Source organism: Chlorocebus sabaeus, chromosome 15, assembly GCF_047675955.1.
Source record: "Chlorocebus sabaeus isolate Y175 chromosome 15, mChlSab1.0.hap1, whole genome shotgun sequence".
Lineage (NCBI taxonomy): Eukaryota > Metazoa > Chordata > Mammalia > Primates > Cercopithecidae > Chlorocebus > Chlorocebus sabaeus.
In genome coordinates, this window is record NC_132918.1 from 19,862,916 (window position 1) to 19,879,322 (window position 16,407).

The window sequence follows — 16,407 nt, forward strand, 5'->3', positions numbered from 1 at the left end:
GCATTCACTTAATACCACCGTTCAACTTGACACAAAAGAAAAATACTATGCCAAGAAGTAATAAGCTTTTCTTTGATGGAGCAATATAGCCTATTCCTTATTTCCAACAGGTTTCAAGAGGAAACATTTCTTTTGCAAGTAGGAAAAAACCTAAGTTATTTTCCACAGAGCTGAAATATTTGACGAAAGATTGCAGTCTATTTTAAAAAGAAGCTTCTGTAATGGAAAACTGTACTTTAATTCTCACAGGCAGTGAGAAAACCCTTCATTGTCTGTGTGAGAGCTATGATTTATGAGAGAGGGAAAACACAGAATTTTGAAAATGTGACCTGTTATATTTGCTAGAGAAATATTTATAGCTTGAAAAAGAACAGCCATATTTTTTGATTCCTAGTAATTTACTAGTGGGAAGTACAAAATAAGAATTGAATATAAGAAATTTAAGTTGTGTTACAAGTAATGCTTTAGGCTTCCAGTTTGAAAGTAACCTGCTCCTTTGTTGACACACATTTTTATCATTGGCTGTTGAACTCATTAAAATAGCACATGGAACTGATTGTATTTATTCCAGCGTTATTGTTCATAAAGCAGTGGTCAACAGCAGGGACTTAGATGACCAACAGACTCAATAAGCCTCAGCACCACCCCTCGTTAGCTGTATGGCCTGGCCAAGTTACTGAACTTCTCTGAGCCTTACTTTCCTCATCTCAGAAGAGTCCTTCTTGGGAAAGGGAAGGCAACAAGGTAGACAAAATGTTTGAATAGTTCTTACTAAACCTCATCCATTATGTTAGGTACTGTATTGCACGGAGTCCTCAGTTGAAGATCCATGGGAGAAATTTTTCTCAGCCGGTAGTACCAGGTACAATTGTTTTGTCGTTGTCGTTGTTGTTGTTTTTCTGAAAAATAAGGCCAAAATAAAACCTCAGGAATCATGTAACTAGTGTGTTGCATTCTTTGTGTTGGTTAGTAGGAAGCTCAGGACCTGCCTTTAGGCATGCATTTTATTTTATTTTTATTTATTTACTTATTTTTGAGACAAGTCCTTGCTCTGTCACCCAGGCTAGAGTGTAGTGGCACAATCACGGCCCACTGTAGCCTCTACTACCCCAGACTCAAGCAATCCTCCCACCTCAGCCTCCAAGTAGCTGGGACCACTGGTGCACAACTGCACGCCTGGCTAATTTTTTTTCTGTATTTTTTTGTAGAGACAGGCTTTCGCCATGTTGCCTAGGCTGGTCTTGAACTCCTAATGACTCTAGCAATCCACCCACCTTAGCCTCCCAACGTGCTGGGATTATAGGCATGAGCCACCATGCCCAGCCTAGACATGCATTTTAAAACCATAAATTACCTATGGCTTCATCTTATTTTTCTTAACATTATTTTCCCTTTTCCCTAATTTTTGCTAAACTATTTTTCTTGTGTTGTATAAGCATTTTGAAGTCTCTCATAAATTTCTTAGCATTTATAATATTAATGCGTATAGTTTTTGTTTGTTTGTTTGTTTTCTGAGACAGAGTCTTGCTCTGTCGCCCAGGCTGGAGTGCAGAGGCGCGATCTCAGCTCACTGCAAGCTCCACTTCCCGGGTTCCCGCCATTCTCCTGCCTCAGCCTCCCAAGTGGCTGGGACTACAGGCGCCCGCCACCTCGCCTGGCTAATTTTTTTTTTTTTGGTATTTTTAGTAGAGATGGGGTTTCACCATGTTAGCCAGGATGGTCTCGATTTCCTGACCTCGTGATCCGCCCACCTCAGCCTCCCAAAGTGCTGGGATTACAGGCGTGAGCCACCGCGCCTGGCCCTAATGCATATAGTTTTTAAAAAATCACTCTGGTAGTCTCAAAGTAGAAGGGCTTGTATCTGAAAGACTTGCTTATACATTGTTCTACAGAAACTTGTAAATGTATTGTTTTCATACAAGCAACATCATAAAGAGTAATTAGGTTCGTGCCATAAACATCAATCTAACAGTGTAACAGCAGTACTCATTCCAATATAGAGCCACCATTTATATTCTGTTTCTCTGAAAAATGTGATCAGGGTATCAGTGGGGTTCACTAACAACATTTTCTCCTAACTCAGCCCTGGACAAGTTCCCAAGACCCTCACTTGCGGTTGTTACTCCTCTTACTCCCCACACCAGCTCCTGCTATGTGGGTGGGGCTGAGACTGTGTTAAGGAGGGAACTCTGGCAGGTGGAATGAGGGGAGTAAGAGGCTTCCAGAGTCTGAGGCTCTGACTGGAAGTGGGAGAGAAAAGGTAGGAACTTCCTTGGATTCAGTTAGTGCATACCAGTCTGGCTATGCCGATTGTTAAAATACTGACATTTTCCCACTCTGGTAGGAAAATAGCCACTGCCCTGAGCCCCTAACTGCTCACCCACCCCTGTTGCTACTGGACACTCTCTCCCCTCAGGGCAACATCCAAAGGGGTAGTTCCTAACGCAGTGGGCGCAGGCACCTCCTGCTTGGGCACCTCAGCCAGCCTCCAGTTAAACTGGTCAGTTCTGGAGGTGACTGCCCGCTGAATGAGAGAGATCACAGTGCAGGGGAGTGGGAGGCCCACGGGTCTCTGGCTATTTTGGAAATAGTTGGAAGAAGCTCCACCGGAAGAGAGGAACAGGTGACAATAAGCCACCAGCAATGGCCTTGGGGATTATTTGTTAGTCATTCTGGAGTGTTGGAATTTGCGCCCTACACTCAGGACAAAGAAAAGCCTTTACACTTTCCTGCAACTGATCTAGTATCCCTCCAAAATCCTACTCTCTGGGTAAGGGGTGAAGACTACATTTAGTCAAATCTGGTCAATTCAAACTTATCCAACAATATAAAGAGACAATGTTTCGCAGGTAACGTAGTCTCTTCCAAGATGAAATTGTCTCTTTTGGACTTTTAATTTATCTCCCTTTCTTCCCCAAGATGACACATGAGCTGACACATGTCCTGGTGATGGGAAAGTGGAGGATGGGGTATTGGAGAGTGTTGAGGGCCCACATACCGCCCTTTGAGTCTCCTGATGCTGCCCCAGGCTGGGGGCTCTGGCTTCAGATGTAGACATCATCATGGTCTGCTTGCCAGGAGGTCCTCCTGACTGACTAAGCATCATGTTGTCCCTCGCTGTGACAGGGACACAGTAGAGCTCTGGGGTCTGGTCCTGATGCCTGTTCATCCCCTGACTTGCATGGTCCTTGCTGTAGCCTTGGGGACAGGTTATTTTTGCCCTGACCTTGGTGACCCACCCTAGCAAGCTTCCCAGAAACAGCTTCTCCAGAATGACTAACGAATAATCCCCAAGGGCCTGCAGGCACTTCTACGTCCCTTCCACACCACGCAGAGTCACCCAGGGAAGGTAACTCAGCCTGTCTCTGCCTGGCCTTGGCAACCCTAGGTTGTACCAGGGCACATTGCTGAGAGGTTTTCTTCCAGGAAACCACACAAAACGTGGGGGCCAGAGCCCTTCTGCACTTAGCTTTTCCCTCCACTCATCTAACACAGCTCCCCTCTTCTGGACTCCAGAATGTTCCTGGATTCAAAGAATGGCCCACCTTCCTCCTGACTTGCTGAGATTACTTTATATACAGCTGTGGTCCTGTTTCTAGTCCCGGCTCTCGGTATGTTAACCAGTGGAGATGATCTGAAATTGTTACCCTCTCTCCACAAGGTTTAGTTTTGAAGACAAATGTCTCAACTAAGTAGGGGAAAAAAAGCAATGTGAGACTCAAAGCCAGGCCACCTCAGTCTCTTTGGTGACAGGAATTCTCACCTTCTCCCTCCCTGGGGAATGACCTCATGGTTCCATCTCTGAGTCATCTGAAGCAGCAGATGCCTTTGTATCTTCACATCCTTAAATTATCTCATCTTTTGGAAAAATGTAAAGTTAGCTTGCAAATTGTATTATGACTTCCATCAGTAACTTCTGTAAATAGAGTAAGGATATATTGACAAATAAAGATTGATTTAGAACTATTTTATATGACCATTTGTTTTGATATGGGCGCAATTCTGACCCACAACGTACTTGAAATGATTTTCTCCTACACTGTGGAGTGCTCATTTTCTAGGAGATAAACACGTAAATATACAAAAGGAACGTAATCGGATTCATTGCAAAGTAACTTTTTTCATGTAAACAAACGACTTCCAAAGAAAGAATAGGAAACATTTCCTCTTCATCTGTACTTCTCTTTCTTTGCCCAGATGTGCTTATTTCACAATCTAAGGAAACTGTGAAAAATTGAAATCTCTATCTCAATGAGATTGTGGTTCACTTTTTAAAAATAAAGTAGCATTAAATAAATTATTCTGATATTGTTGTATGTGTTTTGTAATGCTTCTAACAATTAACAGAAGGCTGTATTTGATATGTCATATGTGAATGAAAGTTTGCTTAAGGAAATAATTGACATAGAAATAGCAGTTTATAATCAATTGCATATAATCATCTCAATGAAGTATACTGTTGTTATAAAGGCAATTCTATTGAATCAGCTCTATCTCACATAGATTACACAAATGAACAACAATTTGGAAATGGTAAGGTAAGAAAGACAGTCAACAGAGAGGTTTTCATTATCATTTTCCTTAATTGCCTTAATTTAAAATGGTCTCACTTTCATTAACATTCCCTTTTAAAAAAATTGCTAAAATTTAAAAGCCACAGGCCCTGAGTTACAAAAATAATAGGTAAATTTTCTGCATGGTAAAGTGGTTTTAAAATTCATTTAATTTTAAATAATGCTTTCTAATGACCATAAAGTGCTGAGCACCATGAGCTCTGTATGCTGAAGACATAGTTCTTGCTTCTAGTTTATAATCTATGCCTTCTCTTTTTTTTTTGTCAAAGGACCCTTGTTTCTGCTATGTGATTCCCTTGTTCTTCCTTCTTCACTACTGAGATAGCACAAAAACTAAGCACGCAAAATAACTGATAAGGTATGGAAAAAGGAAGTTGGCTGGGAAACAGGAAGAAATGACATTTCATTCTCAAATGGGCAAATTTTAATCTAGACGGGTCATCTAAACAATTCCACTTGTAAACTGGCTGCTGTTGGGATTACTTCTTTTAGCATCAAGAATGCCAGATAAAAACTTCTCTGGGGAATCTGAATCTAGGCTTCTGGAATTAAACTTCCGGAATTGAATGCATTTTTATTATGTGGATATTAATTGTCATGGAATTTGTTTCCAAAAATGATTTGCATTTCTCCAAATAAAAACATTCCCCACAAAGCATGATTATGGAAAATGGGAACTGCAATTACCATGCTCTTGTGGCTCAATAAAATATTGAGCTCTTTTGCTGAGCGTCATTATGATTTATGGGTAACGTACTTTCACCGTCATAAGAACACTTGCAGAATTAGGCTAGAATTACCCCATTGACTGCTATTAACCAAAGCTCCAGGATCCAGTGCCAAAAATAAATCCTTGTAATAATAGACCTCGACAGTTGTACAAAGCAGGCTTTCGAACACCAGTTTCTGGAAACTAAATATTACTTGCTGTAACAAAGGGCCTATCATGCTTAGATATCTAGCCCAGACTAGTTATATAGACAGATTTCCTTTTAATAATATGATAATGTTTACAGAAGTAGCATAATAACACTACTGATCACATTTTTTTCTCTGTTTAAACTATTTGTTTTTTGGTAAAGAGACTCTAGTTTTATAAATATTATCCTATTCACACCCCAAATACCCAGATATTTTACAAAGCAGTAATAGTATTTGAACAAATCCTGAAAAGATACAATAATTGCATTTCATACACTCTGGATCACTGACAAAATCAGAAGTGAACCCTGGGATCTCTCTGACTCTTGATGTGAGCAGTTCTCTTTTTCAAACCAATCTCAGATGTCATTGTTTTATAACTAAATAATGAATCACTTTTATGAGTGTCACATGGCATGAAATATCTTTTCTTTTTTTTTTCTTTTTTTTTTTTTTGAGACGGTGTCTCGCTCTGTCTCCCAGGCTGGAGTGCAGCTGTGTGATCTCAGCTCACTACAACCTCCACCTTCCAGATTCAAGCAATTCTCCTGCTTCAGCCTCCCAAGTAGCTGGGATTACAGGCATGCGCCACCACACCCAGCTAATTTTTGTATTTTTAGTAGAGGTAGGGTTTCTCCATGTTGGCCAGGCTGGTCTCCAACTCCTGACCTTGGGTGATCTGCACATCTTGGCCTCCCAAACTGCTGGGGATTACAGGTGTGAACCACCGTGCCTAGCCATCCTTTTTAAAAGTTGTGATAAGTATATATAACATAAAATTTACCATCTTAATCATTTTTAAGTGTGCAGTTCAGTAGTAAACACATTCACATTTTACGCAGCAGATATCCAGAACTCTTTTTATCTTGCAAAACTGAAACTCTATGCTCATTGAACAACAACTCCCTTTTCCCTCTCCCCACCAGGCCCTGGCAACTGCCATTTTACTTTCTATAAGCTCCACAAATTTGACCACCGTAGGTACCCCCATATAAGTGAATCATACAAAATCTGTCCTTTTGTGCCTGACTTGTTTCAGTTAGCATAATGTCATCAAGGTTCATTCATGCAGTACCACGTGTCAGAATTCCTTTCCTTTTTAAGGCCAAGTAAAATTCTATTGTGTGTATATACCACATTTTATCCATTCATTAATCCATGGGTGGACATTTGTGTTGCTTCTACGTCTTGACTACTGTGAATAATGCTGCTATGAACGTGAGACATGAGTGCATAGATATCTCTTTGAGATCCTGCTTTTAATTCTTTAGGGTATATACTCAGGAGCAGAATTTCTGGATCATTTTTTAAAGTTTTAATTTTTTAAAATTCCATTTTTTCATTTTTGAGGAACTGCCATACTGTTTTCCACAGGAGTGGCATCATTTTTTTTTTTTACTTTTATTTTTATTTTTTTGCAGGGATGTTGCTAACATTTATTTTTCTGGATTATCTTTTTTTTTTGTATGTGTTTCTGTCACATATATTTTATAGATACATAAAAGGTAGCAATTACACATAGTAAGTAATAAGTAAATGTCTGTTGAACCAGGATTGGGGAAAATACCCCAAAAGCCCTCCTTTTAGTCCCTTGTCAATTTTCCAGTTTTTTTTTTTTTTTATACTTTAAGTTCTAGGGTACATGTGCACAACGTGCAGGTTTGTTACATAGGTATACTTGAGGAGTGGCATCATTTTATATTCCCGCCAGCAATGCACAAGTGTTCCAATTTCTCCACATCCTCACTAACACTTGTTATTTTCTGTTGTTGTTTTTAATGATAGCTATTGCGTTGCATATAAGGGGGTATCTTGTTGTGGTTTTGATTTACACTTCCCTAATGATTAGTGATGTGGGGCATCTTTTCACCTGCTCATTAGCCATTTGTATCTCTTCTTTGGAGAAACAGCTTTCAAGTCCTTTACCCATTTTAAGATCAGGTTGCATTGTTGGCAAAACCTGAGTCCTGTCCTCTTGCTCTCCTCCCGGACAGCATGAGCTTCACCACTCGTTCCACCTTCTCCACCAAATACGGGTCCCTGGGCTCCGCTCAGCCACTCAGCTATGGCGCCCAACCGATCAGAACAGCTGCCAGTGTCTATGCAGGCGCAGAGGGCTCTGGTTCCCGGATCTCCGTGTCCTGCTCCACCAGCTTCTGGGACGGCTTGGGGTCCGGTGGCCTGGCCACAGGGATGGGTGGGGGTCTGGCAGGAAAGGGGGGGGGGCATCCAGAATGAGAAGAAGACCATGCAAAGCCTGAACTACTGCCTGGCCTTCCTCATGGACAGGGTGAGGAGTGTGGAGACTAAGAATTGGAGGCTGGAGAACAAAATCTGGGAGTACCTGGAAAATAACGGACCCCAGGTCAGAGGCTGGGGACATTGCTTCAAGACATGTGGACCTGAGGGCTCAGATCTTTGCAAATACTGTGGACAATTCTTGCATCGTTCTGCAGATTGACAATGCTCATCTTCCTGCTGATGACCTTAGAGTCAGGTATTAGACAGAGCTGGCCATGTGCCAGTCTGTGCAAAGCAACATCCATGGGCTCTGCAAGGTCATAGATGACACCGATGTCACTAGGCTGCAGCTGGAGACAGAGATTGAGGCTTTCAAGGAGGAGTTGCTCTTCATGAAGAAGAACATGAAGAGAAAGTAAAAAGCCTACAAGCCCAGATTGCCAGCTCTGGGTTGACTGTGGAGGTAGATGTCCCCAAATCTCAGGACCTCAGCAAGATCATGGCAGACAACCAGGCCCAATACGATGAGCTGTCTCAAAAGAACCGAGAGGAACTAGACAAGTACTGGTCCCAGCAGATTGAGAAGAGCACCACAGTGGTCACTGCACAGTCCTCCAAGATCAGAGCTGCTGAGATGACGTTCACAGGGCTGAGATGTACAGTCCAGTCCTTGGAGATCGACCTGGACTCGATGAGAAATCTGAGGGTCAGCTTGAAGAACAGCCTGAGGGAGGTGGAGGCCCGCTACACTATGCAGCTCGACAGGGTCCTGCTACACCTGGAGGTGGTCCTGCTGCATCCCAGGCAGAGGGGCAGTATCAGGCCCAGGAGTATGAGATCGCCACCTACCATGGCCTGTTGGATGACGGGGAGGACTTCAATCTTGGTGATGCCCTGGACAACAGCAACTTCATGCAAACCATCCAAAAGATCACCACCTGCAAGACAGTGGACAGCAAAGTGGTGTCTGAGATCAATGACATGAAAGTTCTGAGACATTAAGCCAGCAGAAGCAAGGTACCTTTTGGGAGCTGGAGGCCAATAAAAAGTTCAGAGGTCAAAAATAAAAAATAAAATCAAGTTGCTTGCCTTTTTGTTGTTGTTGAATTGCAGAAGTTCTTTGTATATTCTGGATATTAACCATTTATCAGGTAAATGATTTGCAAATATTTTTTCTCATTCTATAGGCAGGATTGAAGCCTGGGTGAGAGAATGAGACCTTGGATATAAAAAAAAAAAAATAACTGGACATGGTGGCACATGCCTGTGGTCTCAGCTACTCAGGAGGCTGAGGTGGAAGACTGCCAAGGCCTGGGAGGTCAAGGCTGCAGTGAGTCATGATGGCACCACTGCATTCCATCCTGGGCAACAGAACAAGACCCTGTCTCACCAAAAAAAAAAAAAAAAAGTTTGGTCTTCCCCAAGACCAGAAAGAGTCCAAGTTTATCTTCAAGAAACTGAAAGCTACTTGAAAGCATCAATCATTGAGCCTTTTTCTAAGCTGGTTGCTTATATCTTTGAGGGATGACTTAGGATCAACAGTACTAAAGTTGGCAAAATAGAATTTGAGTTAGCTGCAAAATATCCTGCATCAGTCATCAGTGCTAAATTTATTGCTCCATCCATGTATAAAATGGTTCAATGCCTGAGGAGCTCCTTTAAGATCAAGGAGATATGTGTTGTCATCTTTAACCATGAAAACATTTCCAGTGCCCTTCATTCCTTTGAGCAGATCCAGATTCCTATGCGGTATCATTTTCTTTTGGTTGTAGGAATTTCTTGAATATTTCATGTAACACATGTCAGTCTGTGGGGAATTCTTTTAGTTTTTATCTGTCTGAAAAAAAAAAAAAACAATTTTTCCTTTATATTTTCACTTGGTGTAGAAGTCTAAATTGACAGGATTTTTCCCCAGTACTTTAAAGGTATTGTTTGGCTGGGCTTACACCTGTTATGCTAGCATTTTGGAAGGCTGAGGCAGGAGGATCACTTTGATTTCAAGAGTTCAAGACCAGCCTAGGCAACATAGCAAAACCCTGTATCTTAAAAAAATAAAAATAAAATTTAAAATTAGCTGAACGTGGTGGTGTGTGCCTGTTGTCTTAACTACTTGGGAGGCTGAGCTGGGAGGATCACTTGAGTCCAAAATGTCGAGGCTTCAGTGAACCATGATTGCATCACTGCACTCCAGCCTGGGCAATGGAGTGAGACCCTGTCTCAAAAATTAAAAAATAAAAAACAAAATAAACGTACAATTCCACTGTTTCTTGCTTCATTGTTTCTAGTAAGATGTCTGCTATCATTCTCATCTTTGGCTCACTGTATATAATGTGTCTTTTTATTCCTCTAGCTGCTTTTAAGATTTTAAAAATGTATCACTGGTGTTAGGCAATTTGATTATAATATGCACTGTTTAGTTTTTTTGTGTGTGCTTCTTGTGTCTGGGGCTCACTGAACTTCTTGGTTTTGTGGGTTTATGGTTCTCCTCGATTTAAAAAAAAAAAAATTTAGCCATTCCTCTATGAAGTAATTTTTATTCCTCCTTTTTCCTTTAGGGACTTCAGTTACACATATTTAGCTCAGTTGAAGTTATCTCACAGCTAGCTAATGTCGTCTTCTTTTTTTTTTTTTTTAATTTATTTATTATTATTATACTTTAAGTTGTAGGGTACATGTGCATAACGTGCAGGTTTGTTACATATGTATACTTGTGCCATGTTGGTGTGCTGCACCCATGTCGTCTTCTTTTTAAAAAAACTTTTGGCTGGACACAGTGGTTCATGCCTATAATCCCAGCACTCTGGGAGGCTGAGGGGGGCGGATCACCTGAGGTTGGGAGTTCGAGACTAGCCTGACCAAAATGGAGAAGAAACTCCGTCTCCACTAAAAATACAAAATTAGCTGAGTGTGGTGGCGCATGCCTGTAATCCCAGCTACTCCGGAGGCTGAGGCAGGAGAATAGCTTGAACCCAAGAGGCAGAGGTTGCAGTGAGCCAAGATCGCGCCACCACACTCCAGCTTGGGCAACAAGAGTGAAATTCCGTCTTGGGAAAACAAAACAAAACAAAACCAAAAACAACTTTTTTTCTCTCATATATATTTTTACATACTTTCCTTAAAAAAGCATTTCTATCTTAAATGTGGTACCAAATGTGCAAAACAGAACATCACCCTTACTTGCTCTGGTGATATGAAGAAAGCATTCAAACTACAGCATAGGTGTCTGTATATAAGGTGGAGCTGGGAAGGGTAATGGTTAAAAGCATGGGCTCTGGAGCCAGGCTAGATGGCTCACATCCTGGTTCTTTTACTTACTAGCTCTGCAGTCTTAGCCTCTTTCTGCTTAGGTACTCATCTCTAATATGAAGATGGTATTAGCACCTGCCTCTTAAAATTATGGCAAGGATCTCAGTTTATACCTATAAAGAACTTTGAATTGTGACTGATGCATGGTAGACACTCAATAATCATCAGCTATTATCACTGCATTTTACAACTGCCTTAGTAGGAAGCCCAGATAAACTGAACTAGACTCTCCAGAGAAGGGGTCTGGGATCTGTATTTTTAACAAGTATTCTAGCTAATTCTTATATTCATGCAACTTTAGAAATGCTGATCCAAATAATATTGCTAAAGATTGAATTAACCAAATTAAGGAGCTCTCCCTCTCTGTAGAAGTCTTTTCTCACCTGCACCACAAGAAAAGAAAAATCATCCGACTTTTCACTGTATGCAGTAGCTGTGCCACAGCCTTTGAGACATACAGGAAATCACTGTTACAAATACTTTCCTTTCTTTGAAAGCAACAAAATAAGTAACAAATTATCAACAAACACTAAGTTCAATAGGTAAGATAGAAAATCATGTGTTCATAAAGAACTTTCCTTAATCATCACCCCCTGAAAACAGCTGTTCTATGAATCCCAAATAATAAAAGGAAGGATAGAGAGCATTACTTCTAGAATCCTCTCCCCACCCTTCCCCACAGCCCTCAGCAGCCACCCAGTAAGTCTGGAGATATATATACAGTTGATATTCCTTGTCACCAACACTTAATCAGTAATCAAATTGTTACGACACACCAAACATTTCACATGCACCATCTTATATTATCTTTATAATAATCCTCTGAGGTAGCCACTATCATTTGCTTCATTCTAGAAATGGAAACTGAAGCTCAAGAGGTCAAGATCCTAGTAGAGGCACAGCCAGAATTTGAACCCAGGCCTATTTGTCTTGAAATTTAGGTGTGTAACCACTATTCTATTCTACCACTTCCAATGGTATGGTCCTCAGTCAACCACACTCATTTTACCCCACAAGGTAAGCAGTTTGCTTGGGTTTCTAAGACAGTGCATAGCTTGGCTTTTATTAAAACTTTTCAAATAATAAGTTTCAACTAATTGGTATTCCAGTCTCATCTAAATCTGGTCCAAATACCTCATCCCAACGTTTCCACTCCTCGTTACTGTGAACTCTGTTGCCCTATTCTGCACACAGACCTTGCACATTCTTGACTCTGGGCCCTGCTTCCTCTCAGTTTCTCTGGAAAGCTTTCCCTCTTTCTCACCCAAGTCCCAAGTTCCACCCTTCCTTCATGCCTTAGCTCCAATTCTACTCACTAGGAAAGCTTCTCTGAGTATCTCAGTAATTTCTCTTATCACTTTATTATACTTATAGCTTCAATCTACAAGATGCACCCCTTAATGAAATATTATTTTGTACTGATCTTTTATTGTCGTCACATGTTATTCTTAATTTCCCAATTAGAATGTATTGGAAATGTGGCAACATAGAATGTAAGGAAAAGGTTCGTGTCTTATACCGCTGGAATATCCTCCCCATAAAAATGCATACATCCAAAAGTACTTATTGGTGTTGGTCTGTGCTGGGCATTAGGGATAAGCCTGTAAAAGTCTTTGCAAAGGAAGAAGACACAAGGTTATTTTTGCTTCCTTCAATGATAAGGCACATAATAGGTATTACAAATAATTAATTAGATTAAGTTTGGGGATATAGTATATAAAAAGAACCACAGAATTTCAGAACTAGAAGAGATCTCAGACCAGGGATTTTCACTAGGGATGAGGTGCCTCCTCAGGTATTTTAGAAACCTAGGGAGGGCTGGGAGACAGAGGCAGGTGGATCACCCGGGATCACCGGTCGGGAGATGGAAACCATCCTGGCTAACATGGTGAAACCCAGTCTCTACTAAAAACACAAAAAATTAGCTGGGCGTGGTGTGTAGTCCCAGCTACTTGGGAGGCTGAGGCACGAGAATGGCTTGAACCCGGGAGGCGGAGCTTTCAGTGAGCCAAGATCATGCCACTGCACTCCAGTCTGGGCGACAGAGTGAAACTCTGTCTCAAAAAAAAAAAAAAAAAAAAAAAAAAAGAAAGAGAGAGAGAGAGAGAGAGACTTACGGAGGGTTTCTGGTTGGTTGGCTGTTTGGGGAATGTTATGGGATTTGATGTTTGATGGGTGGTCCTGGGATAAAGTATGCCTTGTAGTGTGTGGACTGCCCTGCTCAATGAAGCACTGTATTGCCTCACACAAAATTTTAAGACGATTTTCTGGGAATTCATGGAGATAAATTAGAATTAGCAGAGCTTAGAACGGAACTCCACTTTACATGAAACACAGAGCTTTCTCTTGTGTGATTTTATATACATTGAATTTTCCAGTTATTCAATTCTGATATAAGTTCAGGGGAAATTGTTTTTTTCTGTTTCAAACTTTATTAACAGTTACTCGTTGCAAAAACATCACATCAGGAAGAGCAATGCCATTTATGCTATTTGAGTCACCACATAAACACACCACATCATTGTATGTTCCTAGACATTCTATGACTGGCTCTCTCTATCTAAAACCTCACAGTATACTACTGTGAACAATATAATAACTTAATTCTGATTTCAAAATGTTAAATATTTTAAAAGTCAAAAATATTCATTTGGCCGGGCATTGTAGCTCATGCCTCTTATCTCAGCACTTTGGGAGGCTGAAGCTGAAGGAGTCCTTGAGCCCAGAAATTAGAGACAAGCCTGGGCAACATGGTGAGATCCCAGTCTCTATAAAAAATTTAAAAATTAGCCAGGTGTAGTGGTGCACACCTTAGTCCTAGCTACTCAGGAGGCTGAGGCAGGGCAATCACCTGAGCCCAGCAGGTGGAGGCTGCAGTGAGCCATGTGTATGCCACTGCATTCTAGCCTGGGTGACAGAGCAGGACTGTCTCAAAAAAATTGAAGAAAAATAAAACACACACATATATATATGTTCCATTGAATATAAATTAAAATATATTGTTATATTAAATATAATTTAGATATATTGAAATGTAATAAAATAGTAAAGTAATATACATAAATTAAATCAAACATTATAAATATAAACAGGCACAAGTGGCTGGCTTTTCTATGTCTTTCTGTGTAGTTGTGCTGGAATATTTGCATATTAAAATGCATGACTTTTTAAAGATTACTTTCATTGGTTTTCTCCTTCATATTACAGTTCAGGCACTATATTGATTTTCTTTTTCCACTCTGTCGCCCAGGTTGGAGTGCAGTGGCATGATCTTGGCTCACTGCAGCCTCTCCCTCCTGGGTTCAAGCGGTTCTCCTGCCTCAGCCTCCTAAGTACCTGGGATTACCAGCGTGTGCCATCACGCCCAGCTAATTTTTGTATTTTTAGTAGAGATGGGTTTTCACCAGGTTGGCCAGGCTGGTCTTGAATTCCTGACCTCCAGTGATCCGCCCGCCTCACCCTCCCAAAGTGCTGGAATTACAGGCTTGAGCCACCGCACCCGGCCTATATTGATCTTTTAAAGACTTTTTAAAAAAGTAGTTTTAGATCCAAAGCAACATTGAAAAAAGGGTACAGAGATTTCCTTCCCATATGCCCCCAGGTCCCCTACATACATAGCCTCTCTCATTATCAACACCGCCCCCTCACCACACACACGAGTAGTATGTTTGTCACAACTGATGAACCTAAATTGTCACATTGTAATCACCCAAACTCTATAGTTTGCATTAGGTGTACATTCTGTGGATTTAGACAAATGTATAATGACATGCATCCATCATTATAGTATCATACAGGGCATTTTTGCTGCCCTAAATGTACTCTGATTTTTTGGAGGTGTGCAGGCAAGTTATATTTTCTATGAATTGTTCTTCGGGATGTTAAGGAGATGCTGCCAAACATTTGTTATTAGAATAGGGCACTGGGTCCCACTTCGGTAAGAACCACTGCAGGAGGATCAAGCCTGACCTGAAGTCATCAGTGTATGCTTACCTCTGCTACAACCCTTGTTTCACTGCAGTGTTTTTTTGGTTTTTTTTTTTCTTACCTTACTGCCCTCCTTGAGAGTGTTCGTGCCCCTGCGCAGAGTCTGTGATCTCTTGAATCTCCAAGTGCCACCTGCAGTACTGGGCATGCTGAAGTGAAATGGCACCATGAATGATGAGATGCATGCTGAAGTGGTGACTACAAAGTGCAATAAAAATATTGGGCAAAGAAAGAGAGAGCTTGCCTTACCTGCAGCTTACAATGTAATTTTAAAGATACTCATAAGGATGTTATGAGTATAAGGATGTTATGTTATCTGGAAAGGATAATAATGACAAAAGAAATAATGCCTTTTGGGTGGGTTCAGTCCTAGGAAGTAGAGTTCAGGCTAAACTTTCATGCTTCCTGTCCTTTTCACGCATGTCAGAATTATATTCAGAAAGGAGGCTTTAAAACTCATCTCCTGAAGGGAGATTCTAATACTTTGTGGGTTTTGGTCAAGGTTTAGGACACAATGAGAGACGAAATGCTTGAAAATGTATCTGGGAAGTGTTGAGGGAAACACAGCCCGGCACTTACATTCAGCAAGCACACCACCAGTCCCATCCCCACCCCAGCACACACAGACACACACAGGAGTCACCATTTTGCACAAAAACTGTGTTTTCATTTCTTTGTAGTGTCCCCTCCTTAGGTCTCTGATCAAAAACGCAGCAGAGATTCACAAAAGTAATAACATGTTGTCAACTTTTAGCAGAACAAAATCTCCCTTTACGTAACAGAAACAAACCCTGATCAAAGTTATATGCTTCATGCTACACACTATGGCTAGAAACTCAGGTTCTCTTGACTGGAGAAAGAAACATGCTTCAGAGAGAAAGACAAGTTCCAGCTGGTCCAACATGCTTGAGAGAAAAAAATAAGAAGTGTGATTTCCTTCAGTTCACCCACGTAGGGAGAGCCCTGGGGAGACAAGCAACCAGGCTCCAGCCAATGAGCCAAAACCAGTTTGTGAAGAAGGTAAGTCAGACTGGGCATGGTGGCTCATGTCTGTAATCCCAGCACTTTGGGAGGCCAAAGCAGGCGGATCACCTGAGGTCGGGAGTTCCAGACCAGCCTGTACAACATGATGAAACCTGTCTCTACTAAAAATACAAAAATTAGCCAGGCATGGCGGCATGTGCCTGTAGTCCCAGCTACTCGGGAGGCTGAAGCAGAAGAATCACTTGAACCCGGGAGGCAGAGGTTGCAGTGAGCCAAGATCACACGACTGCACTCTAGCCTGGGTGACAGAGTAAGACTCCGTCTCAAAAAAAAAAAAAAAAAAAAAAAAAAAAAAGAAAGAAAAAGAAAAAGAAGATAAGTCAATAAAAAATAC

The 16,407-nt window shown here is 41.1% G+C and overlaps 1 pseudogene; it reads left to right on the plus strand.

Moving 5' to 3' along the window:
• Nucleotides 1-7,490: 7,490 nt before the first annotated feature.
• Nucleotides 7,491-8,778, plus strand: LOC140713533 (keratin, type I cytoskeletal 18 pseudogene; annotated as a pseudogene).
• The last annotated feature ends 7,629 nt before the right edge of the window (nucleotides 8,779-16,407 follow it).